Source organism: Pelodiscus sinensis, chromosome 23, assembly GCF_052426305.1.
Source record: "Pelodiscus sinensis isolate ZL-2025 chromosome 23, ASM5242630v1, whole genome shotgun sequence".
Lineage (NCBI taxonomy): Eukaryota > Metazoa > Chordata > Testudines > Trionychidae > Pelodiscus > Pelodiscus sinensis.
This window is the reverse complement of record NC_143074.1, coordinates 7,126,417-7,147,112: the sequence shown is the minus strand read 5'-3', so window position 1 is coordinate 7,147,112 and position 20,696 is coordinate 7,126,417. Positions and strand designations below refer to the sequence as shown.

Here is a 20,696-nt window from a genome sequence, read left to right as displayed (position 1 = left end):
CCATTCTTGTGTTCTTATGGTAGCCTGCTAGTGCTACCAGCTAAAGGAGTTTGTCTTTTAACTCGTGTAGTAAAAATCGGTGGCTTGGTTCTAAAGTTCCAGGGTTCAAACTGTGCTGGTGGATGGCAGGGCTGGTGGATGGCTGGTGGAGGGTTGTTTTATGAATTTATGACATAGAGAACCTTCCCTTGATGCTCTTCGTCTTGGTGCCTAGTGCAGCGTGGGCTAGAAACTGCATGGCCATTTCTGCAGCAACGTTGGGAAGCCTGGGGAGAAATGCTTTCCTCACTGTTTACCGTGGGTTTAGTTTCTCTTTTATTTATGAGCCTGAAATGTGATCTTTTATTCTGGGTACATTTTCCTGTGGTAGAGGACTGGAGAGGGCTTGGTTTTTTTTTTTTTTTTGTTATCGCTTTGGCCATAAATTATTCACTCGGTGTAAAGAAAATGTCCTGACTCTTTAACTGGTTTAAATTATTTGGTTTCGTCTGTTGTAGTTACTCAAATATGCATCTCGGTATTTCAGAGCAAGCTGAAGGTGGATGACTTTGGAGTCAAACTGGCTGCCCTGTGAGATTCCCCTCCCCCATCACCTTTCCTCTCTCCTTCAAGGCCCTTGGCAGGAGAGGTTTTTCAGTCTCCTCAGCAGCTGAGCAAAGAAGGACACAGTGCTCCCTACCAACGACTGTCTTAGGTTGGCCAGCGGGCTTGCTCGAACAGTCCAAACTGCTGCTCAGATCTCTAGGACGGAGCATCTGTCTCCTGGATAGCCTGTCACCTCGTTTGCAATGGGTCTTCACTGCCCTGTGGCCACCTGACCAGTGACGAGATGTCTGCAGCTGTACCAGTCTCGCCCGCCGGTACCTGCTGAACCTCCCCCCGGGGGGGGGTAGCCTTACTGCCACCCGCGCGCCCTTGCTGCGGGTCGTTGAGGTGCTCTTTCCAGCCTCGACTTCTCCCCACGGCCATGGGGCAGGGGAAAGGGGGGCCCGGGTCCACCCTCACTCACGGGCCCCAGCCCAGGGCCCTAAGGACATGGATCCGTCTAGCTCCGGTCCGGCTGATGGGGCGTCCTGCCGTAACTCGTCAGCCCACCAGCCCTAAGGGGCTCTGCCCTGAGCTGCTTCCTTTCCCCGCCCTGCCCCTCCCTCCCTCCCTCGCCGGGAGTTTCACCTTGCCTTTGGCCGACAGGCTGCCGGCGCTGCGTCCCCCTCACCCGGGGGGGGGGGTCCCGCCTACCAGTTGGGGCCCCCGCCAGGCTCTTAGGTGCTGACTCGTGGTGCCACCCCTAGGGCTTCCACCCCTAGGGCTTCCACCTCTCTCCCCCCCCCTTTGCCGTGGCGGTGGCGTTTTTAAGCGTCCCGCCGCTTATGTCTTCTCTGACGTCATTGGCAAGCGCAGGGGCGGGGCTGGCCGGCTCCGCCGCGGTTTGTCTGACGCGTGGGGCTCTCCGGGCGGGGGAACGCCCCCGCGTTAGCCCTGCTCCTGCCGCTGCGCTCTGGGCGCCGCGCCAACGCGTCGGCCGGCTCTGTCAGCCCCGGTGTGGCATGCGAACATGCCTCGCAGCGCCGGGCTGCCTCTGCCCGGATGCTGAGCAGCGCCTGCTCGGCGGGATTCGCAGTGCGGGGCGATGCTGCCCCGTCACAGCAGCCTAACTCAGTTTTCCCTAATGCTTCCTTTTTTTTAATGTCCCCACACCATCGTAGTGAATACCCCTCCGCACTCCCTAGCTGATCCTTTCACACACACACATGCTGGTAGTTGGCCGTTCTTGGTCTGCTGGGCCTGCCAGAGCAATGTGAGGGAACTACCCAGAAGGCGCTAGCTTGAGAGCTCCCAGACTTTTCCCTCAGGCTCTCCTCAGCGGAAACAAACGATCCTTTGCTGGAATGTCCCTGCATCCAGCCCTCCCTTTCAGACACGTGCCCTCTGAGCGTGAGGGCAGCATGGAGACTGGAGAGCGGGACATGCTTGTGATCTTGGCCTTGGCATGGGGTTTCTGATGGCTCCAGCAATGTCACAGTGCCCCCTACCACCACACTCAATCTTCTCTCTAGGGGTTCGAACTAGGGTGGCTAATGTAGGCATTCGCACTTGCAAATGAAGCCCGGGATTTAAATATCTCCTGCTTTATTTGCATGTTCCCGGGCGCCACCATTCGCTCCTAATTCGAACTACTGTTACTCCTCCTGCAAGGAGGACGAGGGTGGCAGTGTAGACATACCCTAGGAGTCTGGTGTAGAGCTTTTCTCCCCTGACTCCTGCTCCCTCTGGGGGTATGTCTACACTACCACCCTAGTTCGAACTAGATTTGAATTTCCCGGGCTTCATTTGCATCTTGCCGGGCGCCGCCATTTTTAAATGTCCGCTAGTGCGGACTCCATGCCGCGCGGCTACACGTGGCACGGACTAGGTAGTTCGGACTAGGCTTCACGAGGAGTAACGGTAGTTCGGATTAGGAAGCCTAGTCCGAACTACCTAGTCCTTTCCGTGTGTAGCCGTGCGGCACGGAGTCCGCACTAGCGGACATTTAAAAATGGCGGCGCCCGGCAAGATGCAAATGAAGCCCGGGAAATTCAAATCCCAGGCTTCATTTGCAACTCCGGTTGTCTACATTAACCACCCTAGTTTCGAACTAGGATGGTAGTGTAGACATACTCTGGCTTAGGTCAGCAGGCTGATTTGCAACTAGAGATCACAGCTGCTTTGCCTATAAATCTTCCCCGGTAGCTTTTCCTAGTAGTTTGTTTTCCTGAAAGTGTCTGTCTCCTTCAGGGGGTTTGGGTGCGCATCGGAGCTATGTCGGGTTTCTTATTTCACAGCAGGCGGTGCCTGGCCCATCTGTGCAAAGCAGGTCTTCACAAGCCCGTATCTTGGAGGGGAGCGCTCCACTCTGGTCTCAGGTGGTGCTGGGGAAGGGGGGGGGGAAGGGTTAACCAGTCCTCTGGGTGTCTTCATGAACTTCAGTTTAACTTCTCCCGGGGGCAGTGAGGTGGGGTGAGTAGGCCAGTGACAGTGTTGTTAAAAAAGGGGCCCTTTTTCAGCCAGCAGAACTGAGGGAAGTGCCTGGAACTTGTGAGTCTGTGCATGTCAGCCAGGGTTGCTCAGCAAACTATGTCTTTAAACTTCCCCTGGCTCTCTCCACTCTTTGAGGGGCTGGCTCCACGCACCTCTGGGGATTTGCTCTCCAGCTGTTTCCTGTGTGTGTCCTTCGTTAGGGTGGAGGTTTGTTGGGGACCAAGCTGAGCCCTTTCACAGGGAGAGTTCTCTGCAGCAAGGAGGCTAAAATCCACCAGGAAATGGGACTGCGGCTCAAGGCCTAACAGCTAAAGGAGGAAAGAGGTGGATGGGAAGTGTGGTCAGAGGTTAGATTAGGGGCTGGAGGTTGGGACGGCAGAGTTCTGTGGTGATTCCCACTGATGCACAGCTCTCTCAGTTGTCCCATCCATAAAGTCAGGACCATGCTCTTCTCAGAAGGGGGCTGCGTGTTAAGGAGGCGCTGTGAGATCTTGGGTGGGAGGCTGAGTGTTGTTCCGAGACTCGTTTCTCAGGAAGGGCCTTCGTTAGAATGTCTCCTAGAGCCTTCTGATCTGGCTCCAACATGTTTCTCTCCAGGGAGGGACAAATACAGATCTTACTGCCTGTGCTCTCCCATTCTGGTGAGGCTCCATTTCCTCCAGGTGGTCTGTGTGCTGCACGGTCCCCCTGCACCCTCCCTCTCATCACTGAACATGCTCTCTGGGTCGGTAGGGATGCATAGAGGTTGAGTAGCAAGCTGCTTCAAGTATTCAGAAAGTAACATGTCCTGTGACTTTCAAAAGGTACCAGTGATTTTGAGCCCAGCTTGATATACCTTAGGCTACGTCTAGACTGCAAGCCTCTTTTGAAAGCGGCTTTTTCAAAAGATACTTTCGAAAAAGCCTCTTTTGATAAAGAGCATCTAGACTACAGCCAGTACTTTGAAAAAGCAAGCTGCTTTTTTGAAAGACAACACCCAGGCAGTCTGGATGCTCTCTTTCAAAAAGCACGGTTTGCATTACATAGCACCTTTTTTTGAAAGAGCACTTTCGAAAAAAGGCATTCTTCCTCATAAAACAAGGTTTTCCATGGTCGAAAAAACTGCCGTGTTCTTTCGATTTACTTTTGAAAGAATGCAGCAGCAGTCTAGACGCAGAGGAAGTTTTTTCGAAAAAAGGCCACTTTAAAAAAAAAACAACAATAACAACGCTGTAGTCTAGAAACACTTAAAGAGGCCTGATTTTCAGAACAGGCTTACTGCCTGCCCCCTGAAAATCAAGCCCCTTCATCATATCTCAAATTACATTCCTCAAAACTTTGTGCTTTTGTGAAAACCTTGGCCAGGAGCTCTGTGATGCCTTTGCAACCAGGCATGTCTTTTTCTATTCCTTTCCCAGCTCCTCTCCCATTTTGGAAGTTTTTTGTTTTTATGGCTTGCGTTTAATTGCTCCTCTGGTGCGTTAGCGATTGGAACGCTATTGAACATTAAGGTGAAATGATGATATCACAACTCACTATGTTTGCATTTTACATGCATTTGCCAACACAAACCCTTCGCCTCATTAATTCTTTGCAATCCAATTTTTTTCTCCCCCTAAATGAAATTGTCCGTTTGGGATGCATTTATTTCGTTTTAACAGCCGCATGACAATTCTGTTGATGGAGTTTGCATCCAGCTTTGTTACTGGGTAGTGTCAGCTTGGCCTGACGGATGTGTGTGTGTAATTATTTTCTCGCAGTTTGATTTAATTAATGCTTAACCTCATCAGAGTCCTACAGCTGGAGTGCTGCCTCTGCAGGACCTGCTGGCGGCAGAAGGATTGCCTTTTTCCTGAGAGCCGCTGAGTGCCTGGCTTTAAAAACAACAACAAACTTCCACTGTGAGGGACCCCACCCCGCATACTTTATGAAATGGCCTTATGGACACAAATCTGCATAACTCAAAGATCCTTTAGACAAATTGCTTCAAATAACCTATCAATCTTAATGTCTTAATCTGCTGGATCTATTGATCTTATATTGGTGTCTGTATCGTTCTTGCCTGTAAAATTAGACATATGGAGTATGAAATGCTTTATGGTTTTAAATGTGCGAATGAAAGCCATCAAGGGTGTTTCTAGTGCTGGGATGCCTCAACCTTTGGGCAGTCATATGTAAGTAAATCGCTTTTGTCCTTTAGTCTTGGCAGTGGTTGGTCTTTGGAAGTCGCATGACCTCCCTAACTGGTAGGGACTGGCCAGGTAACTTGCCAGGTAAACAGGGAATCCTTAAAACAATGGGAAGTTTAGCAGGTACATTTTCTTTGGGCTGGCTGGACACAACCAAAGGAAGGAACCAAAGATCCCAGGGTGAGGAATAGCTCTGGTTTGGAAGGATTAGCTGGAAAAGAAACAGTTTTAGGGTGAGTTTGTAATGAGTTTATACTGAGGTTTTAGTATAGAATTAGCTAAGCGTCTTCTATTATTTTGAGTTTGTGATCTACTCTGCTCTGCCTGTTCTCACTTATTACCACTTAAATCTTACTGCTTGTACTTAATACAATCACTTGTATTTTCTATCAAGCCCAATGTTAATAATTGTTACCTAGGGGAGCAACCAGTGTGTACGTTCCCCCTTTCATTGCTAACGGGGGCTTACCTAAATAATTCATTTAGGGTGTGTCTAGACTACATGCCTCCATCGATGGAGGCATGTAGATTAGACAGATAGGCAAAGGGAAATGAAGCCGCGATTTAAATAATAAACAGCTGATCAGCTGTTTGCCGGCTCAGCGCGCTAGTCTGGACCTCCGCGCCGCCCTGAAAGCCCTTTATCGACATCCCCCTTATGCCTCGTAAGATGAGGTTTACCGGGGAGGTGGATAAAAGGCTTTGATGTCGGCAGGGGAGCGTCCAGACTAGCGCGCTGAGCTCAGTGCGGCAGCCATGTAAATTTAAATGAAGCCGCGATTATTTAAATCGCGACTTCATTTCCCTTTGCCAAATAAACAAATCTACATGCCTCCGTCGATGGAGCCATGTAGTTTAGACGTACCCTTAGGGTTTTGATCCCATTTGGGGAGTAGTATCCCAGGAAGCTGGGTCCCAAACTGCATGTTCCTTGGACTTGAAGGATTTCAGTGTCTGTACTGCTTCTCGGGGTGGTGGGCAGGAATCTCAGCTCGGTGTCTTGGCTGGGAGAGACCAAGGAGCTGGCTCATCAGGACTGGGTGGTGAGAAGCCCCAAAGAGCAGGAAGGCGAGTGGCAGTGGCCTTGTCAGCACTCCGGAGGCCCCCCTGAGGGATCTTCTGTGTTTGCCCCCTGCCACAACCACCATCCAACTCAAGAAAATCAAATGGCAAAGAAACCTCCCTGTCGGTACTTCCCCCTGCCAACTGTGTTTACCTGGTTATCTGTTGCAAAATGCTTGACAATGTAGCACTACATTTCTATGGTTATCTGTTGTTTGTCATTGCACCTGATTTTTCATTAAGTCTTTCTAACAGCTACAGGAAAAGTCATATTTCTCTGAGGTCATTTTATTTTAAAAAATCCTTTCTGTTTATAGTACAACGTAACTTTATTTTGAATAATGCCACTTTCATAAAAACTCTCAGCGGAAACTCTTTTATCAAGTGCCATGTATTTAGAGTCAATACATAGAAGAAAGAGGAAAATAGAGATATAGGCACTATATCTATATATGCTATGATCTGTTCTGCTTTTACACTGCATTTCACTTTCTATGCCTCAGTTTCTCTGGCTGTGCTCTTAACCTTCCTTCATAACAGTGCTCTGTGGCATGAAGAGGTTGCAGAAGAGCTAAGTATGCATGTTACTGGTTGTGTAAAAACAGGGGAGTTGAGGAGAGCCGTGATTTTGAGGAGTCATGCTAGGCAAACCCATTGTAGGTTATAACTATAGCTGGGCATAATTGGTGGAGGTGTGTTTTCTTTAACAAAACTTTTTTTCAGAGAACAGTGCAGGCTTGGGTCAACCAAAACCTTTTTGTGAATTTGCCAAACTGTGTTGAGGGGGAGTCAAATAACACTCAACATTTTTGGGGGGAAGGAATCAATACATTTCTTTCAGCATTTTTAAAATGTTATGATTCTGTTTTTTTTATTTGCATTTTATTTAAAAACTTAAACAAAGGCTCAAAATCTAAATAAAATGTTTCATTCAACATACGGAGTTTCCCCCAATGTTTTAGTTCATCAATTTTTAAAAATTTGTTCTGGGTAAAACTGAAACAATTTTTATCCACAATTTTATTTTTTCTCCTCCAAACTTCCAGCAAACCAAATCAAACCAAAAACCCTCAAACAAAACCCAACCAGTTATTTGCACAGTTCTGCATATAGCAACAGAGATCCATCTCAATGTCAAGATGAATAAGGAGCTGACAAAGGTGTTTGAGGCCTGGAATGTGAAGCAAGTTAATCAGGTTATATTCTTAGGTCACATTTTTCAGTGATGGTGGTTGGTAAGTACAATAGACCCCTGTGACTATTGTTTAAATATGAATAAGAAAACTAATGTTTACATCAAGGTGTAAAACTCCAGATGTATTTATTAGTCTGAAGTGTGTGTCTCAAGGACATCTGTTAACTGATATGCTCATTGGATCAGTCGCCCTCTGTCTGGGTTCGCCTTGCTCTACTGTGGTAGCGTTATCAATGCACCAGTATGAATATTTCCCTTCTCTTGCTTTTCTAGCCAGTTTCATTTGTACGCTGCTCATGCTGGGGGAGTACTGGCATCAATGGGAGAGTGTTTGGTGGTAGATTGATCATGTCTCTATTATATATCGTGTCTTTATCGCTGCCTATCAAGCTGTCAGGTAGTGAAGACATGCTCTTAGATTCACTTTCTGCTGAAATGCAGCCTGCTCTGGTGTAGAACACAACAGCTGCAGCTAACAGAACCCACCCATCTCCTGTACAGTGCTTTAAAACTGGAAGTGAAGAATGTCATCATCAGCTGGACACACAGCATGGAATTTGAGGCGATAGAATATACTTGCCTCAGTTGGAACTCAGTGGAAATATGGAACTCCGTGCCCTCTGCAGGGAAGGAGTGTGCTATAACAGCTAGAACACAGGACTGGGAGTCAGGAAAATATGTCTTTGGATGCGTGACAGAGCCTGGCGTAGATACAAAATTTGTATCTGCATATGCATCTGTATCCCTAAACATGAGCCATGGATACCCCCATCGACATCGATATAAAGTGGCTATCCCTGTTTTTGCAGGGCTCTAGTGACACTACACAAATAGGGGTGTATGGCGCCCTCTACTGGGACAGATGGCTAAAAAGAGCACAACTGTGAGAAGTTTTTTTTAAACATGAGGATTGACAATCTCACCAAAAAACAAAACCAAGGGAACCCTGCTAAAGTCAGCTGAGGTATTCCAGCCTCTGAGTATGAAGCTCGTTGGTGGATAAAAGCCAGCACTGAACTCTGGCAGTTATCTAAATTGCCAAAGGTAAACAACGAGTTCAACGAGCATCTTTCCTTTTTAACATAAATAAGGGTATATCTACACTACCCCCCTAGTTCGAACTAGGGTGGTTAATGTAGGCAACCGGAGTTGCAAATGAAGCCCGGGATTTGAATTTCCCGGGTTTCATTTGCATATTGCCGGGCACCACCATTTTTAAATGTCTGCTCGTTCGGACTCCGTGCCCGCGGCTACACGCGGCACGAACTAGGTAGTTCAGATTAGGCTTCCTATTCTGAATTACTGTTACTCCTGTGGAACGAGGTGTACCAGTAGTTCGGAGTAGGAAGCCTAGTCCGAACTACCTAGTTCGTGCCGCGTGTAGCCGCGGGCACGGAGTCCGAACTAGCGGACATTTAAAAATGGCGGCGCCCGGCAATATGCAAATGAAGCCTGGGAAATTCAAATCCCGGGCTTCATTTGCAACTCCGGTTGCCTACATTAACCACCCTAGTTCGAACTAGGGGGGTAATGTATGCATACCGAACTTGCTAATGAAGCCCGGGATTTGAATTTCCCGGGCTTCATTAGCATAAAGCCGGCGCCGCCATTTTTAAAAGCTGGCTAGTGCGAACCCCGTGCCGCGCGGCTACACGCGGCACGGACTAGATAGTTCGGATTAGGGGGGTAGTGTAGACATACCCTAAGTGATTAATAGATCCTTCTGCCCAGGGATAACTTACTGTTGATCAGGGCTTTGTCTTAATGCATCTAGTGGTTTCCACTGCACCATAACTTACTAAAAGTTCCTGGTGCACAGGCTAGGAGGGGAAACTGGAATCTGGAAACCCAGAAGGAAATGAAAGGAGCATTTCTGAAGCCTGCTTCTCTGGGTATTGGGCTCTCCTCCCAAATTGGCTTCCCCTCCAAAAAAAAAATGCAGGGCTAGATGTATTGCAGAGCACAGCACATAGGGGAAGACTCATCAGTGTCTGTGTGGTCAAGGTTTGGAAATTCTAAAACAGCCTGAATCCTGCATCCTACTTCCAAATGTCCCATAGAAGCTAGATGCGGGGGCAGGGCTCGATTACCTAATAGGTAACTAAGCACATGCTTAGGGCACCAGCAAAGGAGGGGCACCAAAAAAAAAAAAAAAAAAAGATTTTACAGCATAGTATTGTTTTTATTTTGTATTACATTGGGGGGGGGGGGGAGGCACCATAATCTTTTCAGTGCTTAGGTCCTCTAAAGGTCTTAATCCGGCACTGTGCGGGGGGCAACTTCCCCCCGGCACAGCTTCAGACAGACAAGAGCCAGTCCCTGCTCCAGGGACTGACTGCTTTTGATGACACCCTAAATATATGACAAAGCAGCTCCTGTTAGCCAAGGCTAAAGGACATCTTGATTCCTTGTTAATTTTACCTTAGAAAAAGTAAAGTCACAGTGTTCTGCTCAACCACTTTAGCCCTGTAATACGGCATTGGGCGCTTCCTGCCAGGCTGTTTTGTAGAAGGGCTTGAGGGAGCTGGGCTGTTGTCACTGCATGACTTTGATTAGGAGTCTTTGTGCTGCTTAGGTTCGCTTGGTTTGAGGCTACAGCTTAGAAACTGCCTGAGCCCAGTGAGTTCATTCACTGGAGAGAGACAGGGAGGTTGTCTAGCTAAGGTACTTAGATGACAACAGTCATAATATGAACCCTCGTATCTGAGAACTTCACAATCTTGACTGTATTTCTCCTCGCAACCAGCACTGAGCAAATACTGTTTGGCTTTCCCAGTTTGGTGGCCAAACTAAGAAAAGTTTTAACAGAAACTGACTTTTTTCCCCATCATGGAAAAGAGTCCCTGACCAAACAATCTCGCTTTTTTTTCCCCTTCAAAACCAAGTGTTTCATGTATTGCTTGTTTAACATTTGTGCATAGCTTGCATTTTTCAGCAAATGCACTTGGAAGGGGAAGTGCCCACTAACACCCCATGAGGTAAAACTATTAATTTTACCGAAAGGGAACTTAACCACACAACAAGTGACTTGCCTAAGATCACCCAGGAAGTCTGTGGCAGAGCAGGAAATTGAACCAACATTTCTCCAGTCCCAAGTTAACACCCTACCCCTTGGGCCATCCTTCCTCACTGTGATGGTTCAGGACCATGGAAATACCACAAGCGATTCTGCTTGGGTGGGTTGGCCAGGAGAGATGGAAACTGAAGCTTAATGCTTGGGCTAAAGGATGTGTGTGTAGGAGGGAGGGACAGCAAAGATACTGTACAAGAAGTGTGGCCCATATGCAGGGCCCTCATTATGTGCACCCCCAGGACTGCTCTGCTTTCCATAAGGAGGGCATGTCATTCGCCCCGCCGGGAAGGGAACTTGCTAGAAAGTTCAGTTGTTTATCTTGGTGCTGAATCAACAGCCCAGGGAGCAGTGGCTGCTGTGACACTGGCATGAGAACGAAGAGCAGGGAGACTCTCTCTCCTGTGCTCACCCTGCCGGCACCTAGGAAACATGGAGGGAGCAGGCTGCCTCAAGTGCAGAGAGGCTAAGAGCCTGCTTAGAGGGAATGGACTGGGAGAAGGAGCCTGGGGATGGGCAGGGAGACTGTGACTGACTGGGGTAAGGAAACGGGGACCTCCTGAGGGGGTGGAATGGGTGAAGAGGTGAGAGACTGAGGCTGGACAAGGAGCCTGAGTGGAGTAGAGTGAGACTAGCCAGATGAGGATCCTGGGACAAGAGCCAGAAGGGAGACAAAGGACCGGGTCAGCCTGGAGGGGAGAGGTTAGCGGGGGTCAGGCTTGGAGGCCATTGGAGGGATGGTTTTGTGGCATGCGGAGCGCAGAACATGGATTGGAGCCCACGATTCCTGAGTCTCGCCATTCGTTAGATGTCAGCAAATGTCTGAACCCCACTAGCACGGTGTGTCTCATCCCCTTCTGGTGCCAGTCCTCGTAGACTAGAGGATGACAGCCTCCTACTGCTATCGGTTCATTAGCTCAGATGGTGGGTCTGAAGGTTCCAGTCTTTCCAATGACCCATGAGCAGGTCAGTGTGTTGCCATGTGATGAAATTAGAGCTGCCTACAATTTCCTTTTGCTAAAACCTAGCAAATTACCGAGGCAAACTAAGTTTAAAAGAATGGTAGGGTTGCAATGTTGAGCAGCTAGGAAGTGCGAGGACTGTGGTTGCCCATGTGACTCTAATTCAGCCCTTTTGTGTACCTGCATTATAATACAGTCTTTGATGACATCACTACATCCTGTTTTTTCCGCAAGACCCCTCCCTCATTCACCATCTATCTCATCTATCTTAATATCTCATTCAAAATCAGCAAGAAACCTTGCCCCGTTTGTTGCTGAGTTGAGATCAGTTGGAGTGAATTAATGAGCTTGTAAATCTGCAAACAGGATTAGCGATAAAAGCACCTTTATTGAGACATCTGGCTAGTGGTGAGGATTTCAGCAGGTCTGCTTCCAGGTTTCCATGCAACTGGGGGACTTCTGCAGCCCCTCTGTCACGGGCGCTGCTGTCTTGTCCCTCAAATCCACAATCTCTGATTGGCCTGGTTTAGTAAATGTAATGTGAGCAAAGTTGTAAAACTGGATTTAACTCCTGTGTCAGTTGGCGGGGGAGGGGATCCCCTGGAAGCACCCCAAGGTGAGGCATCTGCTTCTGCAAGGGCTGGGTTAGGTCCTTATTGCTTAAATAAAGATGATCAATGAATTGTGTATTGAACTCAGTGGGTGTCTGCAGGGCCTGTTAACACCTGGGATGGAGGAAGATCTAGTCCAAGGCAGCATCTGTTTTTTCATGCTTTTTTTCTTTGCCTTTCTCGGTCCCTGGCTACTGATGCTGATTTGATTCACAGTAATTTAATATTGGCCTGAATAGCACCAGGCCAAGAAAGCTCCTGGGGGGTGCTCAGCTGGTGCTAGAGTACTGCAGTGAGCCTTTGCTGTGAAAGAGGTGGTGGACTGTGTGCGCTGGGGGTAGCTCTCTGTTCTTCCCCCAACAGGCAGACTTTAAAAACAAGCATTTACAGCTAGAGCCCTTCAACTCTGTGGATATCCACATCTGCAGCTCTCCACCGTTCATGTTTGCAGATCCGGATATAGATTTTGCAGCTATCCGCGGCTCATTTTTGCAGATACAGATGCAGATACAAATTGTGTATCTAGAACTCTGTACATTTGCAGATATCTGCTTTATATCTGCCAATATCCACAGCTCATTTTTGTGGGTATGGCTGTAGATGTGGCTACAAATTCTGTATCTGCACAGGGCTCTACTAATCTTCTCCCCAGGAATTTTAAAAATAAAAGCAGAATCTGGCCTCTTCTTTCCACACACTGCCCAGGTCCTGGGATACATGAGGGCAGCCAAGGGGAACTTGCAAGGTTGTTCATAGACAGTTGGGACAAGAGGCCACTCAAAGGTGCTGTGCACAAAGCAGGGAACCTTCCCTTTCTGTCCTGAGGAGTGTGCAGCAACAGAGAAGCAGGACTGGTGCCCTGCAGGATCCAGGAGAAGGTCCAGCCTCAAGGCTGGGATTTTTCACACAAGCTGAAAGGAGTTAGCGGCCAACTCCTGTCAAGGTTCACTGGAGCTTAGGTATCTAACTTCCTTAGGCTCTTTAAAAAGCCTCATCCGGGGGGGAGGGGAGGTTGAATTTTTGCTGCTGTGCAGGTGATTTAGATTCTTGACCGTTCCAGCTGTCATAGAAGAAATCAGGATGGAGAAAGATGGGGGTGGAATGTCTCTCTGCCGTCCAGGTGCAGAGGGCGGCCTAGAAGAGGGAGCCGGGAGGACAGAGAAGGTGCTGGAGGCAAACAGGGGAAGGGCTTGGATGGGAGACTGAGCTCGACCTTCTGTTCCGCTAACCATGGCTGCACATGATAAATGGGAATATTCTTGTACCACTTTGTTTGGAGCTGTGAGCCAAGATGACCCCTTTCCTACTAGCTCCCTGCTGCATCACGTGCGCCCTGTCGAGTGCTGGCTGAATGTTCTCAACAGAGAATTTTGCAGGGAAGCTGCTGCCCTATCGGACGCTTTTAAAAAAGTAATTTACTCTGCTTTGTAATTGGTTGCGGTGATTAGAATCTCGTTTCTATTACTCTGCAGTTTTTCCCCCCGTTCAAGTGAAATAAAAGAATCGCTGACGAGGGGCGACTGCCCTGCCTTTAATCAGGTGCTCCCTGTTCTGTCTGTCAGCTGCTTGTGCGCAGATAAATCCAACGCCCAAGGCAGCCCACTGTCCCTGTCAAAAAAGAATGATGATGGGGTGGGGGAAAAGAGAGCCTGGGAAGATTGACAGGGTGTGCAAGAAAGCCTGTGACAGTTGCATAAGGTGGGGTTATAGCCATGCTGGTCAGTATAAGGAAGAAATCCCAAATCCTGAGCTAAGCAGAGCAAGATGTTGGGGCCAGTTTAAAAAATACCCCTTCCCCTTCTCCCAAATCTATCCCCACGTGATTTGGAATGTGTGATCTCAGGCTAAGCTGGAGTCTCAGCTGTGCTAAGACTTCTGAAACCTAGAGCCGCTGAGTTATCAGGAGGGTAAATTTCCGTCCACCCTTGTCAAATTTTAGGCAGATCAAAAAGGACTCCCTGGGACATCTCTCTCACTCTCCTAGCTGTGGCCATCTGGCTGCCATTTGCTCTTTCTGGGTGGGTTGGGGGAGACCTTTCCTATCTAGGCTGGGGACCTTGGCATGGGTCTCCCCAGTCCCATAGTTATACATCCTGTGCAGTTTTAGGTAATCAGAAAATGCAATATTGCTGTCAGTAGCTCACCGAAGACACCCAGCCTGAGTAATTTAACATGTCAGCACCATCCATCATAGAGACGCAACTCACAAACATATGGAAAAGCTGCTGAAGGGGGCGGAGATGGCGGCTGGCTGTGAAGCTTGCTGGCCAGCCCATTTCCCAGCAAAAAGTGTGGTGAGCATATTAAGTCCCTCTGGGATGTGGCTGCAAAAGAAGCAAGATTAGACTTTTGCAGACTGTTCCTTCCCTGCAAGCCCTGAAACCCTGTATCACTTGGGCTTTGCTATGTCATTTACTCCTGAAAATATCTTGCCAGCATAGAGAATGGCCCAAACAGTAGACTTTGTCTACACTCCAGGTGGCTTTGGTATAACTTACATTGCTTGGGATGTAAATAATCCACGCCCCTAAGGGTACGTCTAGACTACTGCGTTCTGTCGACGGAAGTTTTGTTGACAGATACTGTCGACAAAACTTCCGTCGACAAAGAGCGTCCAGACACATTGAGTTCTGTCAACAAAGCAAGCTGCTTTGTCGACAGAACTCCGTAGTCTGGACGCAACGTTACTGGCAATAATGAGGTGTTATGCCTCGTAAAATGAGGTATACCAGCGTCGACAAAACTGCTGAGTTCTGTCGACATTATGTCGACAGAACTCAGCGATAGTGTAGACGCTGGTATAGTTTTGTCGACAAAAGTCCACTTTTGTCGACAAAACTAGGAAGTCTAGACACACCCTAAGTGAGGTAAGTTATACCAACCTAAGCTCTGGTGTAGACAGCACTACAGTGGTGAGAGTGCATCTCCTGCCAATGTGGATATTGCCGCGGTAAGTGCTTGGGTGTAGATGTAACTGAGAGACTGTTCATCAGATAACTGGGCTTCACATGTTTCCCTTCCCCTCCTTGTGGGTTCTTGCGATCCAAAATTTCATGCTGAGTTTTGAATCTGACTGAACTGAAGCTGCAGAGAATGGCCTGGTTTTGAGCTGACAGCACAAGGAGCTGGGAAGATGGCAGAACTCTTACACAGACCCACACATCGGCCCAGGTGCTCCCTGTGAGCCCCTGCAAACCCTTTGATGGCCCTCCGCTGAGTTTCAAACTCACTCCTGGACCTGCAACCTTGTGAGCACCACACGCTTTCAAGCTTCAGTGCAGACTTTTCTCACGCGGCTCTTTCATCTCAAAATGTCCTGCTCTTTCCCCAGGGTAAATGCCATCAGCCGTTTCATAGCTACTGACTCGCCTGGTAGTTTGCCGAGGCACTCCCTGGTGGCATGTCCTTGTAGTCATCAGGCTAGAAATCCAGTGGTAGGTGCGAACACTAATTAGAGCATGGCATGAAGGCAATACGGCTCGCCTGCTCTGAAGCACTGCGTTCTTGATCGCAGGGTATTGTTTAAAGCCCTCCACCTTGTTCTCATGAGCACAGGTGGCAGGAAGCCTCAGAACAGTTTATATAGCCATTTCCGCATGCTGATGCTGCTTTACGGTTAACACGCTCCGATCGTTTGCTGTCTTTTAGGACCCTAGTGGAAATATTCACGTAGTGCCAGGTAATTAATGGCTGCACTTTAGTGCCCTAAATCACCCACTCAGTAGTAAAACACCAAGCAGCAGGCAGCGTTCTCCACGGCGCAGATCACTGCAGAGCCCTTAATTGCTCCTTGTGCCCTCTGGCTTGTTGTGGAGCTTTCGAGAGCCATAGCGATGCGCTGCTATCAGGCCATCTGCTTTTGGGAGCTAGCCACCCTTCTCTTTTATACCCTCTGCCCTGGCCTGCCTGCGGGCTGCCTTCAGGGAGTTGAAGATAGCCCCAGCAAGCTGAGTCCCTAAGCTGCAGTCACGTTGTCACTCTGGCATCTCCTGTCATGCCACTGCATCCTCACGTGGTGCATGGGCATTATCTGGCACCCAGGCGAAGCTTGAGAGTGGGAAGAGGGCAAAAGAAGTGAGGGTGATGTGCAGCCCCACACGGTACTGTCACCTGGTCTTGTTCTACACCTGCTAGCTGAGAAGGGCCAAAAACAGGGGGCAGAAGAGAAGGGCCGTAGGGAGCAGAATTAAAATGAAAGTGTCATAGAGTGTGGAAAACCACTGGGCCCTACACCCTCATCTGCAGCCAGATGGGACTGTCAGCCAGCAGGCAGAACAGAAGGTCTATTGGTGCACAGGGATACAGCGTGGCGCAGTCTTGGTGTTAACACAGGAACTAGGAGCAGTTAGTGCAATACATCTTGAGGTTACAGGGCCCCCCCAAGCCAGCTAGACTCCCCGCATCCTAAGCCAGCTGAAACTAACGCCCACTCTCAGCGGTGTTTGAAAACCACTGCCTACACTGCTATGTTTAGCTCCATGGCTTAGCCCCACCGTGTAGACCAGTAGAGCCTTGTGCGGATACAAAATTTGTATCTGCATCTGTATCTTCAGAAATGAGCCGCAGATATCTGCATCCACCTCCGCAGATATAAAGCGGATACCACCAGTGTGCAGGGTTCTAGAGACAAACTTTCTATCCACATCTGCAAAAATGAGCCATGGACATCTGCATCCACATCTGCAGGGAGGCAGAGGCCTTTGTGTTAATCGAGTCAAATTCCAAGAAAACCTTTCTCCTTATTAGTATGGGCTGCTTCTCTGTGTGGAGAGTTCACAGCCAAACACTGCCTGGGTGGAGTGGGGAGGTTGTGAGGTGGAGACGCACTAAGAAATCAGACATTGGCGTGGCTGGATCATAGCCAGTGAGCACAGGTTAGAATCCCGGAGAAGATTGTTTTTCTCATTGGCGAGAATAAATCTGATTGCTTTTCCCCTTTGTTGCCCTGCCCTTCCCCTTCTCTGGGCTGGGATGCAGGAAAGGGTGTGAGCTCCAGCTCTTTTTCCCCTCTCAAGGTGCATCAGAGTCATTGGTTTGCAATTATGCTCCAGTGGTTTGATGGCCATTGTGATGCAGTGATGGGTTAGCAACAGGGCAGTGTTTACTGGCACTACGGCTGTATGTACCTACCTGCTCTGCTGATAATCTGGGGCTGGCGTTTTCAGAAGGGTTCAGTGCCCAGGATTGGAACCAGATTTTGGATTTGCCCAATTGGGTTCTGGGCACCATGGGAGACGCTGGGAGCTGAGAAATGTTGAAAATCAGGCCTTAGGAACTAGATGGGAGCTGAGATCTTTCGAGAATCCAGCTCTGATTTGTGGGTGCTGAGTGCTTGGGACTCTGACCCATGAACTTGTTTGGAAATCTGGCCATTAACAGCCAGGTAGCATTGGGAATACTGAAGCTTTATGCTGAAATATAAGCAGGCTTGACTCTGCCTTTCTTCTTTCCTAAACAGTTAAACTGCATTCCAGGTGTGCAAATCTGTGTGCCCAGCACCCTGCCTAACCTAGGTGGACACTGAACAACCAACCAACCATCTTGGCTTCTTCAGAACAATAGGAGTTAGTGCCATTTCTCCCTCTGCTATCTAGTCTGATGTTTCAGAAGTGGCAGCATTCATGGATTTCCCTCTATTGTGTATAACACTTGTGTAGCATTTTGTGGGTGAGAAGAGCTGGCTGGCTGGGCGGTTGTGTTAGTCTGTGCATCTGTGTCCAGACCCAATCCTGCCCTAGCAGGGAGTGAGTGAATAAGAGGTCATATCCCCTTACCGATACAGCAAACTCTTTCTGTTGCAGCAGGCCACAAGGTGCCAGTCCTGAATTGTCCAGAAGTCCACTTCCAAATGGTCAGCAGTGTTGCCACAGGGGAAGGCAGGTTGTATCATCAGGGGTTGGTTCTTCTTGATGCCGGACTCTGGCAGGATTTGATACAACACTCTCTCCTTGGAGGAATTAGGTGGCTAAACAGAAGGGGTTGAATGAGATTGCTGGTCTTTTGCATCAGTGGTCTCAATGCAACTTAGGCAGGTGGAAATTAGAACTTCTCCCTCTCACAAGCCTGTTGGGTTCCAGCGTGAGATGAGTTGGTTTAGTGCCCAGTTGGGGGACTGTTCCCATCCCTTATAGCCAAGAAGGCTAATGGCATATTAGGGTGTGTCGAGGGGTACGCTCCCCTCGAGCGGGATCTCGTGGTCAGAGCTTCCCCCGCGGGCCCACGTATCAGTGTCCATATGGCCCAATGGCTGGAGTCCAAGTTTCAGTTGTCCTTTACCAGGGTGTATACGGCCCACCCATCCGAGTCCCAAATACCAGTCCCCTCTGTAGGGGTTAATACGGCCCTGAGGCCTGGTCCTTGTAGCATACCCCTCTATATCAGGTAAATACGATCCTGGGGCCTAGTCCACAGTAGGGATGTTAAATATCGGTTAATTGAATAGTCGAATAACCTCATGAATTCTTATCCATTAGTCCCCAGGGGCGGGGGCAGCAGCTGCACAGGGCGCCAGGCGGGAGCTAGTCTGCAAGGGGGAGCCAGTTTTAAAACCAGCTCCTCTTGTGGGCAGGCTGCTTGTCGCCCCGTGTTGCTGCCTCTGAGAAAGAGGCAGCAGCATAGGGTGGCAGGTCTGAACTCCCAGACCGGGCGCGAACCAGAACTGAGCCAGGCTGCCTGCCTGCCTGGCTCCTAATACACTTGAGCCTTCCCCTGAGCTGCCTCAGTGCCTTTTATACTCAGGCTTGCCTGTGAGCATGCCCGGCAGGGCTGTGGGGGAGGGGCTCACTCAGCCAGCTGGGCCCAGCTCACAGTCTGTTCTCCCGTGTGGGGCTGAGAGCCCTGTCACAGGGTGTATTAAGAGGAGTCTTCCCAGCAGATCTAGAGAAATGATTATTCCTCTTTATTTGGCACAGGTGAGGCCACATCTGGAGTATTGCGTCCAGTTCTGGGCCCCCCACTACAGAAAGGATGTGGTCGCATTGGAGAGGGTCCAGTGGAGGGCAACCAAAATGATTAGGTGGCTGGAGCACTTGACCTATGAGGAGAGGTTGAGGGATTTGGGCTTATTTAGTCTGCAGAAGAGAAGAGTGAGGGGGGATTTGATAGCAGCCATCAACTTCCTGAAGGGAGGTTCCAAAGAGGATGGAGAGAGGCTGTTCTCAGTAGTGGCAGATGGCAGAACAAGGAGCAATGGTCTAAAGTTGCAATGGGGGAGGTCTAGGTTGGATATTAGGAAAAACTATTTCCCTATTTGAGGGGGTGAAGCACTGGGATGGGTTACCTAGGGATGTGGTGGAATCTCCATCCCTAGAGGTGTTTAAGTCCCGGCTTGACAAAGCCCTGGCTGGGTTGATTTAGTTGGGGTTGGTCCTGCTTTGAGCAGGGGCCTGGACTTGATGACTCCAGAGATCTCTTCCAGCCCTAGGATTCTGTGATTCTATATTCCCCCCGCCACGTCCTTATTGGCAGTCTCAGCAGGCATATTAGTAAGATGCCAGGGATGAAGCTAGCACTGCCACTACTTGTGCCTACCTGCTCTGCTGATAATCTGGTTCTGTCTGTTCACTACATTTCCCCAGCTTTCTCCCCCTCCCGCTCTTCTTCCCCCTCCGCACTGTGATGAAGAATTTTACAGGGCAGAAGGTGCACTTTCATTTGCTGTACCCTTGCCAAGAAGTGTGGGAATAGTACTTCTGCCTAGAATGAAGGGGTTTTAAAACAGTAACATCCTTTAATGGCAGTTCAGAGGGCCAAAATCATTCCCCACGGACCTATTTTCTTTAACTTTCTGTGAGGATTGGCAGTCTCATGCCAAGTCTATTCCTGAGTTGATTTGTCTCACTTCTGCTCCTCCTAAACATTTAAAAGCCCTGGGGGAGGAAGAGATGGGCTCAGCATGGCACAATGGGCATGATTGTATCTGAGAGCCCCTAGCTGGGGGCACATATCAGACCAGTGAACATTCATCTTTCCACAGCCTGTTTTTGTTCCTTGAGAACATCAAAGCAAAGGGAGCTGGGTCAAGTCTCAGCTCTGTTTTATTCCCCAGCTGATTGTACCGCGGAAGGGCGTAGAGGCTCAGACTGAGACCACAGCTCCCTAGCCCCACAGCAGAGAGAGACTGCTCTGGAACAGCTACAGTTCTAGATACACACAAAGGGAGAGCAAATAACTTGCCAATGGTTACTCAGCAGGTCAGTGGCAGAGCAGGCAACAGAACCCAGGTCTTCTGACTAGTTTTCATATCCTGTACCCTGGGCCATCTCTGCCTGCTGGCTTTGGAGGCAGATTTGTGAAGCTTAATATGGGTTCACTGTGCATGGGTCCTTAGGAGAGAAGCTTAAACTCAAGATCCTCATGGTGATGTTGGTAGTAAGCTCTTTAGGGTAGGGACTAGTTTTGGTTCTGTGTTTATATTGCACCGAGCACACTGGGACCCTGTGTTCCTAAGGGCTACAGTGATACTGACAATACTTTCCGGACTTGAAAGATTGTATGTCCTTATTTGGAGAAGCAGGGCTTTAGAGAGATTGCAGAAGGGAAGTTAGATAATGATTTACTGATCTTTCCTGAGGAGCTCACAGCTACATTTTTGCAGCTGAGCACCTGAGA

General features: G+C 48.9%; 1 protein-coding gene across 4 annotated transcripts in view; it reads left to right on the top strand.

Annotated features, from left to right (window-relative positions):
* Nucleotides 1–20,696, top strand: part of ASTN2 (astrotactin 2) — a 733,588-nt gene that overhangs the window by 228,431 nt on the left and 484,461 nt on the right. The window lies entirely within an intron of this gene.